At 47.0% G+C, this 24,344-nt stretch overlaps 2 pseudogenes across 1 annotated transcript; one reads left to right on the top strand and one right to left on the bottom strand.

Moving 5' to 3' along the window:
• Positions 1-6,443: 6,443 nt before the first annotated feature.
• LOC146200629 (uncharacterized) lies at positions 6,444-8,542 on the top strand (annotated as a pseudogene).
• Positions 8,543-8,736: 194 nt separating this feature from the next.
• On the bottom strand, positions 8,737-11,446 carry LOC146200628 (uncharacterized; annotated as a pseudogene). Its single transcript, XR_014705265.1, has 3 exons — positions 11,191-11,446; positions 10,897-11,100; positions 8,737-10,693 (listed from the first exon to the last, which is right to left on the bottom strand). The product of XR_014705265.1 is annotated as an uncharacterized LOC146200628 (transcript).
• Between the last annotated feature and the right edge of the window lie 12,898 nt (positions 11,447-24,344).

Genomic DNA, 24,344 nt, shown 5'->3' with positions numbered 1-24,344 from the left:
CCAAGGAACGAAAGACAATGGAGAGAATCGAAAAACAGGACGACAGACTCGACCGCCTTGAGGCGATCAGCAAGGTAACCAACGAAAGCCTTACTGCGCTCACGCAAACGGTTCAGTAGATGACAACAAACATACAGAGCACGATCCAGAACATGATGGCGCAAACGCAAGCACAGCTGCAGACGCAGATACAGGCACAAATACAAGGTATGGAAGCACAGATCATCGCCAAACTGCAGCAATCATGGACGGGACAGCACGTACAGCAACATCCACACCACCAGTGAGAGACCTCTTGGTCTGGCACTGGAACTGCAACGGCTTTACCGGCAAGAGAGCGGTGCTGCAGCAACACTTGCAGCAACTAACGAGGAAACCAGACGTCATAATGATTCAAGAAACACACAGCGAAGAGACGCCGAGACTGCCGGGCTACCGATCGCACGACAGCCCGCCGAGCAAAAGGGACACGTCCAAGGGCAAGGGCAGAGGGGTCTGCACCTTCGTTAGGAAAGGGATCACCTTCGTGAAACACGAAATGATCGGCAGAAGCGCCATCGAACACTGCACGGTGGAAGTAATCACGGGCAAGAAGAGGAAGGAGAGCACTTTCCTGGTGAACGCCTACAGCAATCCGTCCCACGGACAACAGGAATTCAGTCGCGGGGAGCAATACGCTCGTAGTGTGCGGAGACTAACGCTCCGAGCCAAGACTGGGGCTACCACAGAACGACGGTCAAGGGGAGAGAGCTGATGCAAGACGCTACCGACGTCGGACTGAACCTAATCACGGATCCGGCCTTTCCCACCAGGATCGGCACATCTGTTACGAGAGACACAACTCCGGACCTTACCTTCGTCAAAACTGACCGAGGATCAAGAGAAGCGAAATAGAGAAACACGGGCCAAGAGCTGGGCAGCGATCACTACATCGTGGAGGTCGTTGTACCGCTCGAAGGCCAAGGCAACACCGGCATAAGGAAGCATCGCATTACGGACTGGGACGCCTTTCGAAAAGCGCTATCCGCGGTGCAAGTGGACATTACGGACATCGAGCAATGGGCGGCCAACGTCGTTGAGACGACGGAAGGAGCCACCAAAGAGCTAGAGACGGACGAACGCATAGACAAGATGGACAGTCGGCTGGCCCACCTGATAGAAGCCAAGCAGTCCATAAAGGCGAGGTGGCAGAAGCGACGAACCAACCGAAGTCTAAGGAAGAAGATCGCCGAGCTCAACAGGCAGATCGAGGTCCACTGCAGGGTGCTATGCACCCAACAGTGGAACGAGGCCTGCAACGAGGCCGACGGACAGATGCACAAGGGCAAGACGTGGAACATGCAGCGGCACCTCCTCGACGAAACCAAGACCAAGGGCCACCAACACAACAACCTGGCCAGGATCCTACACAAGGCAATCTGCGAATACGGGGAAGACGAGGTCAAGCGGCGCTTGGACGCCAAGTACCTGCCGACCACCCCCACGCGGAAAGACACCCGGATTACCAAGGCAAAGAGAACGAGACGCTAGATCACGACATCCAGACCTGGGAAGTCAGAGTTGCCCTGCAGGATCTCAATGGAAGGTCTGCCGCGGGTCCCGTAGATTTTAATTGCAATTTACTAAATATAAATTAATTTGGCCCAGTAATTGATTGAAATACATGTACAATTAACCAATAATCCAATCTCATGGTTGATCACGTGACATATACTATGCTTAGAGAGATAGCTTGACAGTAGCGAAATAGACTAAGTCCTGCTTTAACCTTCTCTAATCTTGAAGTTCAAAGCACCAGCCTGGATTGTTTTCTGAAGTTTTACCGCGGTGACAGATTTCACGCTCTAAAAAAACAAACACAAAGTCAGAGGCAGTACTAGATTAAGTGCACAAAGTAAAACCTTATCATGAGACTTAAAAAGTGTCTGTAGCACAGAACCCGCCTGAAAGCTTTGTTTATCAGTATTCCCCATTCAAACAGTTCTAAGAAGAAACCAATCAATTCATGAACTTTACTATCGGCATTCTCAATGCTTTTCTCGCAATTTTTCAAAAATTCTGTGCACTCCTGGAGCACAGACCTGGCCCAAAAGCTCACGCTTCACTCACTGCTGCGGCCGGCCGGCGGGCGTCAGGGGGAAAAAGCATGTCGTGCGCAGCGCTCGCCGCCGCCGCGCGAGGAGAATCGAGGAGGAAAGCGCGGCGCGGAGGAGAGTGTCGCTACTTTCAAATTATCAAGGGACTTTAAGGGTGCCCTGCCGCTCGCGTATCGCGCGTAGCGTTGCAGCAAGTCGCATTTGGCGTACGTTCTTCCGTCGTGCTGTTTTCATTTCGTGCACTAGCATTGCTTGTTGCATCTAGGTTTTGGTGCTACTCTTACTGCATTTGGACGTAGCAGGACTACGCCGCTGGAACAACCTGTAAGTTGCTGTTTTTGTTGTTCATATTACAGACACCTGAGTGATAGCAATTGCTTTATCGTTCAGCGATCGGGCCGTGTTTTTCGGTGAACTAAATGAAGTAATAACTCATACTTTGCTTCATTAAGACTCGATAAAGATTGATATTATCATTCGGAAGAGCCATATGCGTCAGTATTGCAGTTTCGATAACTTTGCGCGTGAATTTGCATATCCAATTGTTTGTTTTTTTGGTAAGCACGTGTGCGCGGCATGATGCACGTGTTTCTATGCAAGTTTTCTTTGCGGCGCATCGCATTATCAGCTATTTAATTAAGCGACTGTGTGTTCAACGTTACATACGTTAGAGTTGTAAGCATACGTTACCATGTCCGCGAAATCGAATACTGTAATATGTATTTCAGTTTCATTTGTTTGTCAAGTGTGATTAGCAAGTTATTTTGTGCACGTAGTGCAGAAACTTAGAATATTTTGCTAAGAGTCGGAATATTCAATTTACAGATCCCGATGACATACTGCTGTGTGCCACTGTGCCGATCAGACGGGAAAAAGAAGGAACCTGGCGTCTCCTTCCACGAGATTCCTGCCGAAGCTTCGCTACGCGAGCAGTGGATTAAAAAGATAAGAAGAGATGGCTGGGTCCCGAACTGTACCTCGAGCTATTCGAAGGTCTGTAGTAAACATTTCACAGACTCGGACTTCTTAGAGGGCAAACGGCGCCGTCTGAAAAAGGGCCTCTGTGTTTGCCGACTACCCGACGTACATGCAACCCCGTACCTTGAAAGAAAGAAATAGTGAAACCATCAGGAAAAGATCAGCTTTGGAGAGCCAGCACAGCCAAGATGAGCCCACAAAAAAACGCAAGAGGAATAACGAAAATACAATTCCTGAAGTGTTATCTAGGTGCTCCCCAATGCCAAGTGACAACTTTTTTGACGTGGCACAAGAGCAAAGCTGCATTAGTGCAAATCAACTTGAAGCACCGATTCTTCCTGACAAAACATTAGTTAGTCATATACCTGAGGGCTCCCCAATGCCAAGCGACAACCTTTTTGATGTGTCACAAGAGCATTCAAGCTGCATTAGCGCAAAGCAACATGAAGCACCAATTCTTGCTGACAAAACAACACAAGCTGACCTCAGACCTGCCAGCCTGGCCGTGGAAAGAATAAAATGGAAGAGGAAGGAAAGAGATCTGAAGAAGCAAATAGAGAGGCTCCGCACCACAGTAGACCATTACAAAAGAGAGCTCAAAAGACTTAATGAAGACTGGATTTGGCGATATTACATATATTAAGGAACAGGCAAATCAGAAGGACATTGCTGCAATATTCCTATTAAACCAAATTGTGAACTACAAGCGAAAAATGCCAACGTGGTCGGAAGATGTAGTACGTCATTGCATTGTGCTTAGGCACCTTTCTACCAAGGCGTATGAGCACATCAGGAAGGAAAGACTTCTGAAGCTGCCAAGCAGGAACACGCTTCAAAACTTCATTGGGAATACCTCTGGAGAGACAGGTTTTAGTGGCCTTGTAGAAGCTCGACTAAAATCTGAGCTGGAGAAGCTTAACTCTCCACAGTCCAGAGTTTGTTCCCTGATTGTGGACGAAATGAGGATTAAAGCAAAGTTGCAATATAATAAGCAACAAGATTGCTTTGTTGGCCATGTAGACATGGGTGTAGCCAATGACCCTGACAGCAAATCTGTACTGGCAAATTCTTTGCTTTGTTTTGTTATTAATGGGCTGTCCACTTCATACAGGATACCTGTGTCATATTTTTTTACAAAAGGCCTCAACGGCAAGCAACTGTCAAAACTGATGCTCTTTGTTCTGGACAAGGTTGAGGAGGCCGGCTTCAAGGTGGTGCGTCTTGTCAGTGACAATCGCAAAGTAAACGTCAGTGCGATGAAAGAACTCTGCGGGGGATTCCTGACCTACAGGATAGAGCATCCATGTGATCCAGAAAGGCTGCTTTTTTTAAGCTTCGACTATTGCCACATACTGAAGAACATTCGCTCGCAGTTTCTTGCTCGGGACCTCGGAGAGAAGGGAGAGGTATCATCATCTCACTTGAAGAAGTTATATGAAATGCAGAAGGAATGGATAGTGAAGCCAGTGAGAAATTTAACTAGGAAACATGTGTTTCCCAACAACATTGAGAAAATGAACGTGAGGCGAGCCGTGGAGGTGCTTTCACCTGACGTTACATCTGCCCTCGAGTTTTTAAAAGAACAAGCAGGACACAGTTGCCATCCATCGTTTGGTTATGCTGGACCAACGGTAGTGTTCATGAAAAATGTCTATCGTTGGTTTCTGCTGCATGACACGAGCAACAAGCAGCAACATATTGAGAAAAGGTGCCCTGATGTCAGGCACTTCGATGATGCAAACGATGAGAGGCTTGAATGGCTCGAGGTGACATTTCCACTGTACATGGATAAATTAAAGAAAAGTGCCACTTATGCACGCGGCTTTCTAACAACTGAGACATATGAAGCTCTCCTGCTGACAACATACTCGACTGCTGCTGCATTCGCTACTTATTAGTTGAGGAGCAGTTCTTCTTTGTTCTCACTAGGAAATTCAGCAGCGACCCTATTGAGTCTTTATTTGGAACTTTGAGGCGGTCACTGGGCTGCAATGACCAACTGGATGTGCGCTCAGTACTGTCAGGATTACAAAAAATCTTGAAGACTGGTATCGCAGCTGCCTCAGAATACAGCAATGTGCTACGTCGTGAAGATGAAGAGCACAGCAAAGCACTTACGGCTGCAATGCCAAAGGCATCTGAGAGCACTGACGAGCTGCCAGCGTCAGCTGTGCACGTATTAAGGCGTTTAAATGTGCAGAGTGTCCCTGCAGCTGTCCCCACCTTGCAGTTGTCTGCAACAGTTTATATAGGCGGCTACATAGCTCGCATTGTAAGTGAGCATATAGATTGTGATAAGTGTTGTGCGCTCACTACGAAGCCGCCCACTAATCAGCCACTTCAGCAGTTTACTCGGCTGCAGGACAGAGGGGGACTACTTTATCCCTCAGATCAGCTGCTATACATTTTAGAAACACTGCGACTGTTTGTGGAAGCAGCTTTGAAAGTGAAACCACAACTTCAAAAGCCACTGAAGACCCTGACAGGGGCAGCAGTGCCAGCTATCTGCAAATCACGCCTCCTGAAGTGTCCTGTAAATGACAGAGGGCACCGTGAAACTTTGGCTGAACTCATGACCACCAGGTTCATCAGGCCACTGCTAATCAACTATGCAAGTACAATAACGGACAAACATGACTTGTACAAGCCATTCAGCCAGAAGCCTCTTTCGCGGAAATGCATGAAACTGTAGAGCAGCTGTTTTTGACTTGAAACCTGTCAATAAATACTGCTATGCATGCTCCTCAGTTTTGTTTTAGATGAGTGCAATTTGAATCATTTATTATTTCTAGCTTTCTCAGCAGCTTTTTTTTTAAACCTGTAAATAAACGCTGGTACCTGTGCTGCTGAATTTTGTTTTATATGTGTGTATTATTAATCTTCATTTATTCGAGCTGCAACTGCAGAAAAAGCAGAACACTGTTGATGAATCTTGTAGTGTTATGTGCAGTGCGCAAATTGCATGCAATGTTGAAATTTTCACGTCTCGGGAACAAAATGCGTTAAATGGCTGTTACTCGTGGATAAATCCGCCTTTCAAGTAGAATAGAAAGGTGTAACACAGATTTAATTGCAAACGTTCCGCTTGTGGCAAATAGCAACGACGCGGTACTGCCCCCGCTGTCTGCTCCCTGACCCTCTTTCAGTGGCGCCCCCAGCAGTGAGAACGGCGGCGTCGCGCAACATCCGCGACGGTGCCGCGCTATTGTTATCGCGTTGAGCTGACGGGCACAGTGCGCCATTTTGAAGCAATAGCCAGCAGACGGCGGAGTACACACGAAGCAAGCTTAGCCGTTCGAGCGGAGATGTGTAGTGTCACCTGCTTGCGCCACTGCATCTTAAGAACTGACTTTTTTTTTTCTCAGTGAAATGGCGCATGATAATGTGCATTATGCAGCAACGCTATGCGTGGAGGATCGGGCGCGCTACGATCAAAAAGTCGCCCTTTGTGGTGGGGACCCGTTTCAACTCTGCGAGAGCGACTGCGTTACAGACTTGAACCTGTGGCCGCGAGTTGACGCAGCAGACATCAACGAGTTCCTTGTCTTGAGGACCAGCTTTATCACCCACCAGCAACTAAAGGCACGGAAAGCATTAGAAGGCCACAATTTTGTGACTAGCGGTTGGGTGCGCGAGCCATGCGTGAAGGAAGTTTCTTCTGACTCCGTGATTGTCAAGACAAAGGCACGTTGAGGTGTTTTGTTCTTTTAGCAGAGTGTAATACTGTATTTTCTGTCCAGGTCAACCATTCGCAGAGCCTCAACAAGCCACCCGTTGAGGCGTGGATTCTCTGCAAGAAAGACGGCGACGCACTTGTATGGCCGGGAACGGCGAGGCGTGCTCCCATGTGGCGGCACTGCTCTTTTACGTCGAGTACGGCGTGCGCGTGCGGCAGGAGCGCTCATGCACGGACGGCATTAACGCCTGGCTGCCGACACATATCAGAAAAGTGGAGGTGAGGCCGATTGCTGCTATGGATTTTGCGTCATCGGCGATGAAAAAACGACGCTTGGGTGCCGGCGCCAGTACGAGTTGTGCGCCTAACGCCTCTGCCCTGCCATCAGCGCCCACAGGAGACGAGTGGACGAGCTTTTTCACCGCCCTCGTCGCTTCAGGTCACCGGCCAGCTGTGGCAAGCACAGATCCAGCCTTCAGCGACATGTATGTGCCAGCAGTGAGACGCTGCAAAGGGGCCGATCTTCGACTACTGTTCAGCCAATCGGCTCAGAAGCTAAGCCATAATGAGCTTTTGAAGGAATGTCATGAGATATATGACAAGCTTGAAATAAGTGAGGAAGCAGTTTGCAGCATCGAGTCAAGGACGAGGAGGCAGCATATGACCACTCAGTGGTTTTCATACAGAGCAGGAAGGGTGACAGCTTCAACCCTGTATGATGTCTGTCATACCAAAGTTGATGCCCCATCATTGAGCCTGGTTAAGCGTATCTGCTATCCACATGACAACAAGGCTACGTCACCTGCCATAAGGTATGGTAGGCAGAATGAGCCTAATGCACTGAAAAAGTATAAACAACGAGCAGCTGATCTTCACATAGGATCACAGTTTCAGGAAGCTGGATTTTTAATCTCGCAGCAGCACATCTTTCTGGGTGCGACACCTGATATGCTGGTAGAATGTGAGTGTTGTGGCAAAGGACTAGTAGAAGTTAAATGTCCATGGACAGTAAAAGACGGACGGTTATGCGACCTGCTCTCCGATTGCAACAGCTGCGTATTTGAATGTGACAGTACACTTCAGCTGAAGACCAGACACCGGTACTACCACCAAGTGCAGTTGCAGCTGTTTGTCTGGGAAAGAGAATACTGTGACTTTGTTCTATGGAACCAGAATGAAATGAATGTTGAGAGAGTAAGGCTAGACATGAAGTTCTTGGAACCTTTTATCCAAGTTGCCGAGATATTTTTCCGCAAAGTTCTCATGCCTGAGCTTGTTGGCCGCTGGTTCAGCAGAAAGAAAGAAAATCAGCCTCCAACTTCCAACAAAAATGTGGGAGCATCAAACATGAATGTACTGCAAGAAGCTGGGCAGTGCATGTCAATAACTACAAGCCATGCAAACGGCATCCAGCTGCCAACTGCTAGCCAATCTGTTACAGTGTCACCTGTAACAAAGGCCACAAGTTGTGCAGACAGCACTGTCGTGAAGTATTGTATATGTGAAGGACCCGAGGAAGGGAAAATGATTGTGTGTGATGGTCCCAACTGTACCACAACATGGTTTCATTTCAAATGTGTAGGCCTAAGCAGAGCTCCAAAAAGTGCCAAGTGGTTTTGTAGTTCGTGCAAGAAGGCATCCGTGCAAGCTTAAGCAAGAATGCTAGTCATATGCACATAAAAACATTTGTGACTGAGCAGACAAGGGAAGGGAAAAGAGGGGTTTGGTATGACATACATGACGGAAGCCAACAGCCACCGAAACCAAGGAGCACAAGGGGATGTTTTCTGTTTTTGATATACTTGTTTTCTAATTCGGGGAATGGTAATTGATTAGAAAGCAGAATAAAGAAAAGCCACATTCCACCGGTGGGATTCGAACCTGAGAGGTTGGGTTCCACCGTGGGTTCAAATCCCACTGGCAGGATGTGGTTTTTTTTTCCTGCTTTCTAATCAACTACCACTCCCCGAATTAAAAAGCACGCAAATCAAAAATAGAAAACATCCCCTTGTGCTCCTTGGTTTCGGTGGCTGTTGGCTTCCGTCATGAACATTTGTGATAAGCATTCTGTGATAATTGTGAACTCAGTTGATGGTTGCAAGATGTGGGCTGCATGGTTGATCTCACTTTATTGCAATTCAAAAATTCCTTACATACACATGCGTCACTCCTGCCTCGTACATGCTATGCTGGTGACAATCAGCTCCAGAAGGATCTCTGGCAAAACAAGCCGAGCTGTTTGGCCACTGCCCCGCACATTCCTTACGACCAGAGTGACCGTTAGCAATGCCCGAACCCAACCACGGCGGCCGCATTTCTATGGAGGCGAAACATCTGTGCTGTGCAATGTGCGACAGATACTATGCCATTTCCTTTCCCCAATAAACATTCATGTCCAGAGACACTGAATTGGACTAAGTTACAGTGAACAATAGTACACATCTGTCTTGGAACAGTCAACTGCATGTGCTTTTTATGCAGTTATGTTGTGTTGTTTTGTGCTTTGCATCATTAGCTGCTTCAGTTGGTGTGCCTGTACATAGTAATATGTGTCTGCTGTTTCCTCAGTGCCTTTGTTCCTTTATGTTTCAGTTAATAAACCAATATAGTCTGTTACAACTCAAGAACAAAGCGGCATTTCCCCATCAAACATCCACTCCCTTTCAGCCAATGTTGTTGGCCGACTGTCATGACCCTGTTAACGTGACAATGCAAGGAGAGGACTATCCCTGAAAATCCAGGGCGGGGACTATCCCCTTTCATTTGCCACTCCATTGTCACGCCAGCAGCCTCATGAGAATCAGCCAATGCCGTTGGCTGAAATGGGGTCCTTTGACAGGGAAAAGCAGCTTGGTTCCTGAGTAGTACCCAGTTACAGCCTCAAGCATTCATGCTGGCCTCCCCTTGACTTCTTCAATAGTTAACTTCTCCTTAGTCAAATGGCACAACAGAATTGCAGAGGTTTGTGAGTGCACAACAAACGCGTGCTATCTTATCAATCTGAGACTTGCCGTGCTCATCACAGTTTAGGAGCTCAATGGGCAAACGGCCTTTGAGGATAGTGTATTTATTTCTGACCATGCCTATGACCCGCTCAACATGTATCCTTACGTTGGCGATCTCCCTTGTCCGCTCAACATCACCACTGCTAAGTTGCCTTTTCCCTTTAGTAAAAGCAGGTGCAACAAGTGTTGCATGGCACATGCCTACACTTTCTGCTATTAAAAATCCCCTATCAGCCAGCACAATGTCACCGTACTGTAAAAGATTCAGGACACCACATTCTTCTGTTATTGACTTATCACTGGCACGGCCTCCATATGCATCTGAAAGAAAAGTGACTGCCCCTTGCGGACTAATTCCCAACAAAAATTTGACGGTGTTGCGGTGCTTATAATGAGACCACGTCTCTGCACGAGGAAGGTAGGAGCTCGGCCTATCAATGCTAATTTCAAAGCAGTCCAAAATCACTCGGACCTTTACACCAAAGCTGTCGACAAAGGCCACCGGCATTGTCTTCATGATCTGCTCTTTGTCTGGCCACCAATGGACCAATGCGGTTGAAAAACACAATCAACCATCTTTCAAAGATGCGTGACGCTGTTGGCTGTGAAATGTTAAAACGGTAGGCAAGGTCCTGAAGTTGACAGCCCAGCCTCAGTCTCGTCAAAAAAAAGAATCATTTCTTGAAATTGTGTGAGGGAATGTTTAGCCGAATGCGAAATATGATCATTTAACAGTCAGAACACTGAAATTAACATGAAATATGTCGGAAGCCCTGTATAAAAAGCAACTTTTGCATCATTTTCCTGTAGGCTTTCTTCAGTGAACCTTGCTGATTTAACAGCGTCTTGGCATGCGCCCAGCTGCAACTGGAGTTGTGCCACGGTCTCCTCAAGTTTGTTGATGCCCTCTTTCGACATGTCCGTCTGGCAGGCAGCATCTATTTACAGAAGAGAACAACAAAACAAATAAGGGAAGTGATGGGAGGCTTTTTTTCTAACATGCCATGTAGCAAACACAAACAGGTAAGAAATAAATAAAATATTAAATACCTGCTAAACACACGTCACCACATCACAGGAAACAAGACTATTTTTTTTTTTGCACTTATCAGAGCCAGGTTAACCTCAAGAGTTTACGTACGAACGTTCGCGTTCAGTTCCTGATCTGGTGAACAAGTTGCAGGTTCTTCAATGGGAAGAGTACAACTGACTGATGGAGAGGAAGTAGGACTGGTTTCTGCAGAGGGAGCAGGACTTGTGTTTGCGCAGAGAGAAGCACAGGTAGCTGCAGAGGGAGCAGGACTGGTCGCTGCTGTTGGTACAATGGGAGCGGCACTGGTGACTGCTGCAAAGAAACATGGTACAGGGTAGTGATTTACCGACTTCGTAAAACAATCAGAATAAATAGTGGAAGGTGTAGTGGCTTGGCACTTACCAACGCTGAAAAGCTGACTTCGCAAACGTGCCTTTCGACGATTGTACCGTTCTCTGGTGTTAGTTTTGGCATCATACCCCAAATGCTTCGATGGGGCCCACTCAGGATTGCAGTCGTCAAATAGAGTTGATGGATCGCCTGAAACGTACAGATTATAGAACATACGTTTCTTCGCATGCACCGTTCGTTAAATAGTGGCCTAGTGAAATCGGTCATTCCGCTAGACCAACGCTCTGCCGAAAGCAAGGCTTGCATCCTCGATGCGAAAACAACTTTCACACTGTCAGGAGCGCACAACCCAGGTGCGTAAACTGCATACCTGATAAAAAGTGTCGGGAACACACTCTGTACTTGTCCGGATATTCGGCGAAACCCCTCCTGTTGAGGCGAGCAATCCACTCACACCGCCGCCGTTCCGACAGCTGCTTTGTCTTGCCGCATTCATGAACGCGCACCTTCGGGATCTTAAAGAATCGAAAGTCGATTAGGTTGTTGCCTTCCTGCTTTGCCTTTTCCTTCTCGGCTTTAGTGTAGGTGCGACTTTTGCAGCCTACAACTGCGCAATAAACCATGGCTAGAAGGTAAGCACACTGGCCAGCTGCGCGCGCTGCTTTTCTTCTCTGCTTGTTATTGCTTCAAAATGGCGCATTACCCAGAGTGCATTGCGACTTTCGCCTGCCTGCGCTGTCGATGCCGGTTATGCATCCACACTATACTTTGATATCATCAAAACACAATGAAAACCCTTGCTCTTTGATGCAAGAAATGTCCAACTATCTTCAGGCCTCTGTGTTGCCTCGTGATAGCAGTCCATTTCAGTGATGGCAAACAAAGAAAAATCAAGTCTGGAGCTCTTGCAACCATGGCCAGAAAGTACCTTGCCATTCCGGCTACTCAGGTGGCAAGCGAGAGACTCTTCTCAACTTGCTCCAACACAGTAACTTGTCGGCGGGAATCACTTTCATCGGACAGTGTGGAGCACCTTGTTTTCTTGCACGGCAACTCAGTGTGGTCGAAGCTTCCATAACATTTCCCAACAGACCTGCTGTGCAATTTTACAGTCCAGAACCATTTGTTGGTGAATATCCCTAGTTACTGCAGCCATGAAATTAGGAGACGCCTGCTTCTGGGAAAGAGGGCAATGGTTAGCCTTGACCGCCTAGTAAAGAGCAGAGACATTAGTCTACCAACCAAGATCCGTATAACCCGTGCTATGGTCTTTCCAGTTGTGATGTATGGATGCGAGAGTTGGACTGTGAAAAAGGCTGACCGCCGAAGAATTGACGAAGACTCTTAAGAGTTCCTTGGACTGCCAGAAGATCAAATCAGTCGATATTGTCGACCATAAACCCTGACTGCTCATTGGAGGGTCAAATTCTAAAGTTAAAGCTCAGCTACTTTGGTCATCTGATGAGAAGAGAGGAGTCGCTGGAGAAAGATTTGATGTTGGGAAAGGTTGAGGGTCGCCGGAGAAGGGGTAGGCAGCGAACGCGATGGTTAGATGGCATTCTCAAGGCATTGCAGATGAAGCTATGTGATGTTAAGAAGATAGTGAGAGACCGGAAAGTGTGGCGTGACATGGTCCATAGGGTCACGAAGAGTCGGACACGACTGAACGCCTGAACTGAACTGATCCCTAGTTACATTATGATGCACAAGACTGCCTTTATTTTGTTCCCATAGTTAAAACACTTTTTTTACGTATAGTGCTGCCATTGCAACATGCCCAGTGTTTTGCAACTTATGATGCAACTTCTAGCCAAGTTGCATCTAGTAATTTGATGGGCAATTTGATTTCATTTAGGTGTAAGGTAGGATTGGGCTGTATGCCTCGTTTGAGCGAGAAAATAACTGCCACTGTCTTCTGCGGAGAAAATTTAAACCAATTTTCACTGGCCCATTTTGTTAGCTTATTTATTATTAATTGGATCTGTCTCTCACACGTGGACATGTTGCATGATGTGTAGGCTACTTCAAGGTCATCCACATAGAGTGAATACATTATAGAATTTGGTATTACTTTCCTAATCGTATTCATTTTTACAACGAAAAGTGTGCTGCTTAAAATGCACCCTTGGGGCACACCATTCTCCTACAGAAAGGTTCTTGATGAAGTTGTCCCAAGACGTACTTGAAACGAACGATGTGACAAAAAGTCACTTAAAACCTTTAGCATTCTGCCACATATGCCTAAATCTGCCAGGTCACGCAATATCCCAAACCTCCAAGTTGTATCATATGCCTTCTCAAGGTCAAAGAAAACTGCAAGGCAATGCTGTAGGTGTATAAAGGCCTCTCTGACAGTGTTTTCGAGACGCACGAGATGGTCAGTTGTTGAGCATCCTTTTTTAAAACCACACTGATGAATGTTTAAAAGTTCATGAGATTCTAAAACAAAAGTTAGTCTGATGTTTAAAACACTTTCAAAGGATTTTGCTAAACAGCTGGTGAGAGCAATGGGCCTATAGCTACCAGGAGATGTCGGCTCCTTTCTGGGTTTCAAAAATGGTACGACAACAGCTTTTTCCACGCCTCTGGCAATTTTTCTAGGACCCATATTTTGTTAAAAAATTTTAATAGTGCCTCTATGGCAGGTTCGGATAGGTGGGCGAGCATTTTGTAGTGAATTTGGTCCGGACCAGGTGCAATTTGTTTACCGGCAGCTAGGACATTTTTTATTTCTTGTAGTGTAATTAAGCTATTATACGGTTCTTTTGTACCACTACTTGTAGGGAGTTTTTGTTTCTCTGCTGTGTTTTTCTGTTTTAGGAATGTTTGAGTGTAGTGTGATGAACTGGAAACTGCAGAAAAGAATTCACCTAAATTGTCAGCCTGTTCTTGAATAGTTCTCCGTACCCTGGGGGCTGTTAGAAGGGGAATGGTAAATGGAGAGTAGCTGCCATTTAGCTCTCTAACCTGTTCCCACATTTGTTTTGATGTTGTTGAGCTGTTTATTGAAGTTACATAGTTCTGCCAGGATGCTTTTTCGGCGCGGCGGCCGATGTAGCGGGCTTTGGCTCTTGCTTTTTTAAACTTTACAAAATTGTCCTGTGTTGGGTATCTGCGAAAAATTCCCCATGCTTTTTGTTCCTTTTTTGCTTGTTTATTCTTCTGAATACCAGGCTTTGTGATTGTTTCACCACACCAGAGGACTGAGGAATTGCTATATGCGCTGCAGTAAGGATACAATTTGTGTAAGCCTCATTTAGTTCATCTATTATATTTATCTGGAGTAATTTTTTCTAGGCTGGCCTTCTCTCGAAACAGTGCCCATCGGCTAAATGCAGCTTCCAGCGTCGCGGCTTGGATGGGATGATTTGTAGTGAAGATGTTAAGCTGATTAGTATAGGTAAGTGATCACTTCCGTATGAATTATCTAAAACGTCCCATTTAAAATCTGTAAAAATAGAGGGTGAGCTGAGGGATAAATCAATACAGCTCATTTTTCCTGAACTAGATGAACAGCAGATTGGTTTCCCGGTGTTAAGGAGGAAGATATTATTACATAGTATACAATCCTTGATAATTTCGCCTCTTGTATCAGTTATTCTACTGCCCCAAAGGATGGAAAGTGCATTAAAATCTCCTGCTATTAAAAATGGCTCTGGAAGCTGCTTTAAAAGATCTTCTAATTCATGACTACTAAATTTAAGGTGTGGCTCTAAGTATATGCAGCACACAGTTATAGTTTTAAAAGCCTGTATGGTTACAGATATAGCTTCAAGCTTAGTTTTAAGTTTGTGTTCTCGAACTGCTACTCCATTTTTTACTATGATGGCAATGCCACCTGAGAGCCTGAGAGCTTGCTCTCGGTCGCGACGGAAGACTGTATAGTTTTTGAGTATGTTCTTATGTTTGGGACCTAAATTTGTTTCTTGCAAACACAAGTCTAGTGGTGAGAGAGTGGCCAATAAGTATTTTACGCCATTCATATTAGTTAAAAGTCCTCTGCAGTTCCATTGTAAAAAAGCCATTTTGTATTAAATGAGTAGAGAAAGCTAAGTTTTCTTTTCAGGCCGTTTGATTCGGGGCTTTTCTCTTTTTTGTCGATCCAAGGAGCTGCACCATCCGTGTGACGTCGACGGCACAGGACTGCCTTGGCTTGAGTCCATCGCGTCTTTTGACACGCTGGACGCCCGTGCGGACCGCGCAGGTAGGTTTGTGTTTCCCCTCACCACGTGGCGAGAGGCCTTGAGGCCGGCTGACCTGGGGGTCTGCGCAGCCTGTTTTTCTGGTGGTGGCGCAGTGCTGGCCGCAGCCACCAAGGGCACGAATGGCCCTGCTCCCGGTTCACTGTGTGAAACCTGGGCAGGTGCCAGAGTCTGTTGTGGCTCAGTGCCCTGTTTTGCCACAACAGAATAAGCAGGTTTTTTTGACAGAACACTATTTCGTGCTTCTCGGTAAGTTGTTTCCTTTGACCTTGATGGTAATGATTTCCTTTTCCTGTTTCCATATTGGGCATGTGCGTGAATAGGCAGGATGACTACACTCACAGTTGGCACACAATGTGGCTGAACCTCACATTTCTGGGAATTGTGTTCACGGGAAGCACATTTTGCACATCTCAGCTGGCCACGGCAGGTCTGGGAGCCATGACCATAGCGTTGGCGCTTGAAGCAGCGGCGAGGATTTGGAATATATTTCCTGAGTTGAAGTTTCACATCGCCAATTTCAACTGATTCGGGGAGGATACTTTGTGCAAATGTCAGGACTAGGTGCTTGGTCAGAATCTGTCATCACGCCTCATTTTTATTCTATAGACATCTGTTACGTTTTGGTCTTTGAGGCCTTCTAGAAGTTCCTCTTCGGTTAGGGATCTGAGGTCATCGTCAGAGATAACTCCGCGGACAGTGTTCAGAGAACGGTGTGGACTGATGGTCACTGGATTTCACCAAAATACTTTAATGTAGACAGTTTGTCTTGCTCATGATTATAGATTTCCAATAGAAGGTCTCCGTTCGGAAGTTTCTTCACGTTGTAACCCTGACCTATTACTTCTGTCAGTGTCTTGGTCACTATGAAAGGTGAGATTTGTCTAGCTGTTTTCTCGGCATTGTCACTGTGCACTACATGAAATTGTGGGAACTTGTTTGGGTTTTTCAGGAAGAATTTGGAGGTTTCATTGGTGCGACCCCTTTTTCGGGATCGATCATGTGAGAGTAAAGAAGCCATAAAAGTAATGTTGATGTTCGGCCAGGGTGGCGGCCACCCACCACCGAGTCCAACAAGGGGACTGGACAGGAGCTTCCGAGAAAGTCCAGCCCACGCCAGCCTTACACCCTGACTATAACCAAACATGGCGTAACACAGGGTGGTTAGCCACACAAGGTTAACCCTTGCCGCCCGGAAAATGAAAAATCCATGAAAAGAGGAGGAGACAGGACAGTTGTAAGAAAGAAGACAGGAAAGCAAAAGATGGAGGGGAGGACAGGAAAAGGCGACTGCAGATTTCCCCCGGTCGGGTCAGGCCGGAGGTGCTGTCTATGGGAAGCATGGGCCAAAGTGGTATGTTGCCTCCGCCGAGGGGCCTTTTAAGATCCAAAACCTCTGCATTGGCTCAACCACCAGGATCCCCTTTTCCCCAGACACGACGATGCCACGCACGGCTAAGCATGGGTGCTCGGGGTCCGTGGTGTCGCACAAAACAAACAAGCACCTGCTTTAACAGGTTCCCCCTGCGGGGTGTCTTGTAAGCCTCTGTGTTATTGAATACCTCTGTAGTTGCATGCTTGGTTGGTTGGTTCACAGGAAGGGAAAGACGCAGTATCTGTCACACTTGCTCTGTGGACACCTGAACCACGCCGTAAGGGAAGGGAGGAAGGTGGGAGTGAAAGTGGATAGAGAGAAAGGGGAGCCGTAGTGGAGGGCTACGGAGTAATTTCGACCACCTGGGGAGATCCCCAGGTGGTTGCATGCTTAGCGTTTGTTTTTCTGTGAACCTCTCATCTGTACATTTTTAGTGTTCTTGTGTATTTCTCTGTATCGTCCTTGCTGTGTATAAAGTGTTTTGTTTGTTCTGACTCCAACCCTTACTCTGGCTTGAACCGGCGAAAGCTGGGCACCAAACGGCCACCCTCTTCTGTCACTACAAGGTAGTTGAATTGCGGCTGAGCTTGCCACGCAAGTCGAGGGCATCTCCTTTGAGACCGGAACAGCTACCCCCACTCACTCTGAGGGTGTCTGGGAGTGTGTGCACCGTTAAGGGCGCATTGTTAATAATCCTTCTAATTATTAACGGGTGACAACTATATATATATATATATATATGTATTTATTTGAACACATTATTTCTCATGCAAGGTCCTTGATGAGGTCCTTGATTCAGCTCGCAATCATTAAGGGGCATTCAGCTGTACAAAGGGAAGATTGAAGCACGATGTGGAAATGTTGAACCAACCCAGAAGTTCTTTAGGTAAGAGTTCTCTGTATAATCAGGCTGCTTACATTACATTATTATTACGTTCTTGTTTTTAAGGGCACTTCTGTAAGAAATGTTAATTTGACAATGCAGGTTTCACTACACAGTTTCCATTCCCTAACTATTTGTGTAAACTGTCTGGCATAATAACTGCTGCTCATTTGGGTTGCACTTACAGTAACTGTTGTTACTCTACAGGAAAATGGAGTCCCTCATCTCCATTATGACATCGCACTTTCCAGCTGGAGCCCTGAAACCAAACTCAAGAGCTTGGGGAGTTCTTGCAATACCTTTCAGATTGGGAAAGAGGCACTGCAAAGAAGCATTTCCTGAGTGATTCAACGGCAGAAGGGCTGCGAGTCACAAGTACCTTGGAGCTGCTCAAATATATTCACGCACAGCTGGGCTATGCTTACTTGATGACTTCTCGCTTGAGTCAAGACAAGATAGAAAAGCCACAGCTGTGCTTGTTCCGGGGGCTTCGTGCCCGAGGTTCTTGCTTCGGCCAGCAGAAAACAGCCAACTCAGAACTGGCACGGACCGAGGGAATCCGACTGTCTAATTAAAACAAAGCATTGCGATGGCCGTTGATCGGTGCTTGACGCAATGTGATTTCTGCCCAGTGCTCTGAATGTTAACGTGAAGAAATTCAAAAAAGCGCGGGTAAACGGCGGGAGTAACTATGACTCTCTTGCCCAGGTGGTAGGTGGACGAGGGGTGTCCATAGCCCAAGCTCACGACATAAAATCCTTGAAGTACGCAATTCCAGAATTAATTGCGCAAATACCTGGCAACTCAAAGCCGATATTCTCGGCGGTGACAATTTCGTATCGCGGGATCTGGGCACCTGCGACAGTGTCCATTCTTCGTGACCTGGGCTTTGCCCAGAACGATTTTAAAATTCTAACACTTCGCTGCCTGCAGGGGGGGGGGGGGGGGTTCGCGGTTTCCGCATGCATCAAAGTATGACGGCCTTTAAAAGGTCCTGAGTGTGGGGACCTCAACTCCACCTATCCCACACAAACTAACACCGAGGGTACCACTGCCCTGGAACAGTGGGAATATGTTCCTCTTTTCTCGCGTTAGTCTCGTATTCCAATTCTCATTGGTTGTGCGCGGCGCATTGGCTCCCCGAGGGCGGTCTCGTCCTTCGCGGGGGGTCAAGGCGGGAGGTGGGGAGGACCGCAAAAAAAAAAATAATAATAGCCAAATGCCTCGTCATCTAATTAGTGACGCGCATGAATGGTATTGCAAGATTGTCGTCTGGATGTAACGCCAACCCTACACCACAGCAGTTCTTGACGACCATTAACTGCCTCAGTTCCTCCAACCTAGCAAGAAGTGTTGTGGGTTCGAATGTTGAGAAGGATGTATTGAGCTCACTTTTGACTGATAAGGATCAAGCGGCAGGTTCCTACAAGCAGCAGTAACTCATCGACTTGCTCATTAACAAGAGGGATTTTGAAGCAGCAGAGGCTGCACTTGGTAACAGCTGCATAGGCACTCCAGGCCATCCTTACAATGCTCAGAGGAGCGACTCGAGACTGACGTATTATGTGACCGGGTATGCTGCCAGGAAGTTTGTACTCAAGACGAAACGTGATGAGTGCAAGGAACAACTCTTGTTGACTGCTTGTGAAGGGGAGTGCTTGGGTGTTGCTGGCTTCAATTCGTGTAACAATGGGGGTCTGCTATATCCATCAGTAAAGCTATTCAGATTCATCAGTGCCCTCGAGGACAGCTTTATGGGCTGTTTCAGTAACACTGAGCTCCATCATGACAGCATAATGGACGTGCTTGCTATCATAGATGAGAAAGGCATGGGCAGTTTTGGCTGTGATGAGCGCAGAAAGCTGTTGACAGCAAACTTGTATCTGTAGGTATCTGTAGTGTCTTTTAAAGTATATGTCACTGAAAGTTATCAATTGGTAATGAATCTAAGGCAACTATGTGCACAAGATTTGTAGATACCAGTTAAGCACTGTCTTAATGTTAAACATTAAGCTGAGTTATCAGAAGCTCGTAGTAAGAAGTCTGTTGCGAACATTCTTCACCAGGTGAGGAAAGTCACAGAAAATGTAGGTGTCTATTGGCATCTGATGGGTGTTTCCTCTTTGCAAGTATGTCTGTTGAGTTTGCTCGCACACCCATTATTCGCCACATCTTCCGGTTCCACGTTGCGGCATCACACGTTACATAGTCGACAAAAAGTCCTGCATTCTCAGCCAAGATTGTTGCCTCGAGAATGATCTTTGCCAGCAGCTCTCCTTTGATATTAGTATGGGTAGCAAATGTTCCAAGAATCTGGCTCCAGCTTCCTACTAGGGGTACAAACATGACAACCAGGCCATGGTTGCATGGCAAGTGTTTCTGTTCTGGTGGTGTATAAGGGCCAAAGTCAACAAAGCCATTCACTTTGCCAGCTGTGTTAACAGAAAGATGTTCCGACAGCTTTAATTCATCCAATACTAAACCCATGGCACTTAAATGGGTCCATCACAGAAGTCTTCTTTAGGGTTTCAAGTATTTTTTCATTAAAACCAAATGCAGCCATGTAGTTTGATATGTACTTTCTTGTGGTGCTTCTTCCCGGAAGCACCAATACCTCTCTCCGCATCTTCAGTAGGATGCACTCTAGCATCCACTCTTTGTCATAAGACATTACTCACACGCTTTTTCTTTTTGCTGCTTCAAAGCAATGCTTTACAGCAAGCTGTTGTTTTCTAGACAGGTTTTGCAGTTTCTGCTCCAAGATGTCCTCAGTTCTCGTTGCTGTGGCTGCCTTCATTCTAACAATGCTGTTACTAAGAGTGTCAACAGCTGACTGTAGCCTCTTGGTTTTCTTCTTAATGGCTCGCAGCTTGCGGGATGTATTGCAGGGTTTTGTCGTTTTCCTTTGAAGGCGACACTTTCTGGTTTGCAGAGCTTTCCGCAGGTACTTGGAGGACATACAGGGTTGCCCTGCAATTTTTTGAAATGTTTATTGAAATAACATTGAGATGCTTCCATATCTAACAGATGCTATCCAAAGTGGCTGCCTACAAGTGCATATAACTTATAGTACATGTGCAACCAAAAGATCATGCACCAGGACTTAGTGACTGTAACACATACTGTAATTATATTTGCTTGATAAAATAATTCATAAAAATAACAGGAAATGACTTGGGTTCCTAGGAGGTACTGATCAACTAGCTGGTAACTCATGATTTAGTCATTAATAAGCAGAGCGCTTGACAGACACGGTGACAGGAAAAAAAGGCAAACAAGAAGCACTCATTTTCGTGTCAGTGTTCTTCAGGTGCATTGCTAATAACTCGAAACAAGAAATTAAAAAGCATCACTCAAAAGTGGCAGTGATCATTCTGCAGAGAAACACTAAATGAAGCAGAACATGCACACACTGATCAAGCTATGCTTCATAATAATTTTACTCTTGTCGTGTCCCACCTTTTGCTGATTTGCCCATGCACTTCACACTGAAGAAGACTCCTTCCTCGTTCTCAATCCGTGCCTGGAGACCTGTCGTCAGCTCAGACAGAGACGAAGCTTCCACAGCCCCACAACAAAGTGGAATGCTTGCAGCTTTTTGAAGAGTGTTTGTGGCTTCAGTCACGGTTACGGCACTTCTCGATTGTTTTATTCCACACGAACACTTCACAATCCACGCTGCCTTCCCCTGTGCATTTGAAAAACACTGATCTCTCGATGGCGAGTATGCCTGTGCGAAAGTTCAACTTGCACTCAACGTATGACACACCACTGGGGTCGGGGAATTCATGTAGTGCCCACGATCTCGATGGCACGGCGAGCTTGCGAAGGTCGTCAAGGGAGGCGGCTGGCTATTTTATCACAACCTTTATTCGAACTGTAAGATGCAGACCTAAATGCAGGCGAAGAACGACCAATTCGCTCAGCATCCAGTGCACCGTTCTTGATGGGGTTTGTTGCATTTTGAAAAAAAACTTTCAAATTATCAAACTGTAGGAAGCAGAGTTTATATTAGCGCCGTCAGTCTTTTTTGTACAAATATCGAGAAACTAAAAAAAGGTATCAAATTTAACTCAGTACTATAGACAAAAATGTCACAAATCCTTATGCTGCAATAATCGACTGGGACATCCATAGTGCAAAAAATGGATGTGTTGCATCCATATAAACGCAGCAACTGACAATATCCACTAATTGCCTTCGGCAAAATTGCAACTGCAAAAATTATTATGCAGTCACCGCCATACTGCTCACACACTCCACTAAGCTCATTAGAATGCGTTTTGCACAGAAAACTTGATCATAAGCAGGCAATAACATGAATGAAGGGCACTGATCACTCAAATAGTGACGTTTAACCTGTGCTTCACCACAGCCCGTCATGTTACAACCATTTTGCGCATCATAAACTCTCTCCGAGCCTACCAGGTGCTCGCCCAGCGCAGGTTAGTTGTAGCCGGGATGGTAATGTAGTTCAGTTGAGATGAAACATCCATTTTTATTGCGAAAGCAATACTACTTTCACTTTCAGCTCCTCGTGTGACATGGCGGTGCATACCATTTGACCTTTAGCTTGACCTTTGGTGTGACGTCATCCCACCTGCCACAAAAACCAGGCGCCCAACTCATCCCGTCGCCTTGCATGGCAGTGCGCACCAACCAGGCCTAGTTCCTGCTCCTGCCGCGCGCGGCGCGCCTAGCAGTATGACGTAACAGCAGCAAGAGCGGGCGCCCAACTCATGCCGTCGCTTTGCACGGCGGTGCGCACCAACCGGGCCTAGTTCCTGCTCCTGCCGTGCGCGGCGCGCCTAGCGGTATGACGTCATGCCATTTGTGAAAAGCGGGCACACCTTCAGCCACACATTGCAATGCCGCCTACCGCAAAGGCCGCTCGCCGAAATAAGTGAATGAAGCAACGGCGAGCTGCGGAGACCCATGAAGAGCGTGAAGAAAGACTGGCTAAGCGGAGTAACACAATGTGTCTTTCGTTTGTAAAACAAGTGTAACCAAGCACCACCTCTAGTCACACCACCAGCTGAACCAGGGCGTAGCCACAGGGTACTACTTTTGCAACTACCAGGCTTAACCAAGCTAAGCCCCAGCAAATGTTTTACGTTCCTTTTGTGAAAACTTGCTGTTTCTACAAACGCACCGGCGAGCAACCGCCTGCGAGGCCGGGGTGGCCGGGCGACGCTTTCAAGAGTGGGCGACTACAGCGCCGCCGCTACTTTTCTGCACGAAAGGGCCCTCTCCAAGGAAGCCGGTCGCACCACTCAAAAATTCTAGTGCACTCTATCCGAACTTTTTACAATTCTTTATGGCATGTGCCGTTACTGTAGTGCCGTAAAACGCCACGCCCTCTGATGCCCGGATGGATGGATGGATGTTAGGAGCGTACCCTTTGAAACGGTGTGGTGATAGTCATCACCACGCTCAACATTTTTTTGTTTTTAACTTAGATAATCCGTCCACTTCAACAGCTTAAGTAAACGGCGGAAGTAACTATAACTCTCTATAACAGCTATGATACGGAAAGTGTGTTGCATAAGCCTTCCTCCCATAGCCAGGCCTATATCTAGCACGGGCCAGTAAATCCAAGCCACAGGATGGCTGGAGCGGGACTACAAGGGTGAGCAGGCACCCGAGGGCTCTCCGCGGAAGCGGAGAGGAGTCAGCTGTGGCCTGTTGAAGAGGGACGGGTCAGCCTGGTGGCATTAATTTCTCATTGAACAAACTAGGGCAGTTTTTTCGATGATGGGTGGATTGACTTTTAGTTGGTCACAGCGAGGGGCCGCGTCCTGCTGTAACCGAGCGGGGTGCAACCATTGGCGCTAAAGCCTTAAGGAATAAGGCTGGGAGCAGTGGCGCGCTCCTGTAATCGAGAGAGGCCATGCTGGTGACTGCTCAGAAGGCCGACTGAAACCTCAGAGATTGGCATACTCTGAGGAAGTCTATCCCACTTTAGTGGGATAGCTCATTGGGCTTATGAACTGCTACGGCGGGGCCCATCGAAAACTATAGCCTTTACCGACGATGTCCATATAAAGAGACGGGACTAGGGATAAGGCTGGGGAGCTCCCGACTCCCTGTAATCCAAGGTGGAAGCCACTTGAGTTGGAGGTCCCCACTCCTCGTAGTGGCAAATAAGAGTGTTCACCCGCCGGTGCAGTCCAGGGATGAGCTGTGCCAGCTAAGTCCATGTAAGGACGCCGCAGGTGAACCCCTGCTGACTAAAGTCACCAGGGGTAAGGGTAACCCTGTGTAATCCAATTCGTGAGGATGCATGGGGACACTGTTAGAGACTGTCTTCACTCCTCCTCCGGGAAACCAGGGCCGTCCTAAGAAATGCTAATGGCCTGCGGGTGTCTCAGTAGGCAAGACAGTGAAAGCGAAGTGAAAGCAGAACTGGTGCATGCACCCTTTTAGAGTCAGTCAGTAGTACCGCTGTTAGACCAGAGGAATGGGGGATGAAGCCTCCACTCGCACTTTGGGTGCGTAGGCGGTAGGTCCTGAAGAGTTTTGCAATGGGGCCAGCGTCCAAACCAAGATGCTTACCAAAACTTCGTAGAATCGGGCTCTTGCTAGGAGCGCGGCATGAAGAGAGTTACCGAAGTCGGGGACGCAAAGGCGTCTGGCAGGGGTGCACGTCATGGAAGTGCACCACGGGTGTTGCGACCCCGCCTGCCCGAGCACGTGGGTGCGACCCACAACACGACCAACGCGGTGGCAGTAATAGACAGGTCTG

Source organism: Amblyomma maculatum, chromosome 2, assembly GCF_055883805.1.
Source record: "Amblyomma maculatum isolate TAMU_Amacu chromosome 2, ASM5588380v1, whole genome shotgun sequence".
NCBI lineage: Eukaryota > Metazoa > Arthropoda > Arachnida > Ixodida > Ixodidae > Amblyomma > Amblyomma maculatum.
This window is presented reverse-complemented; position numbering and strand designations above follow the sequence as displayed.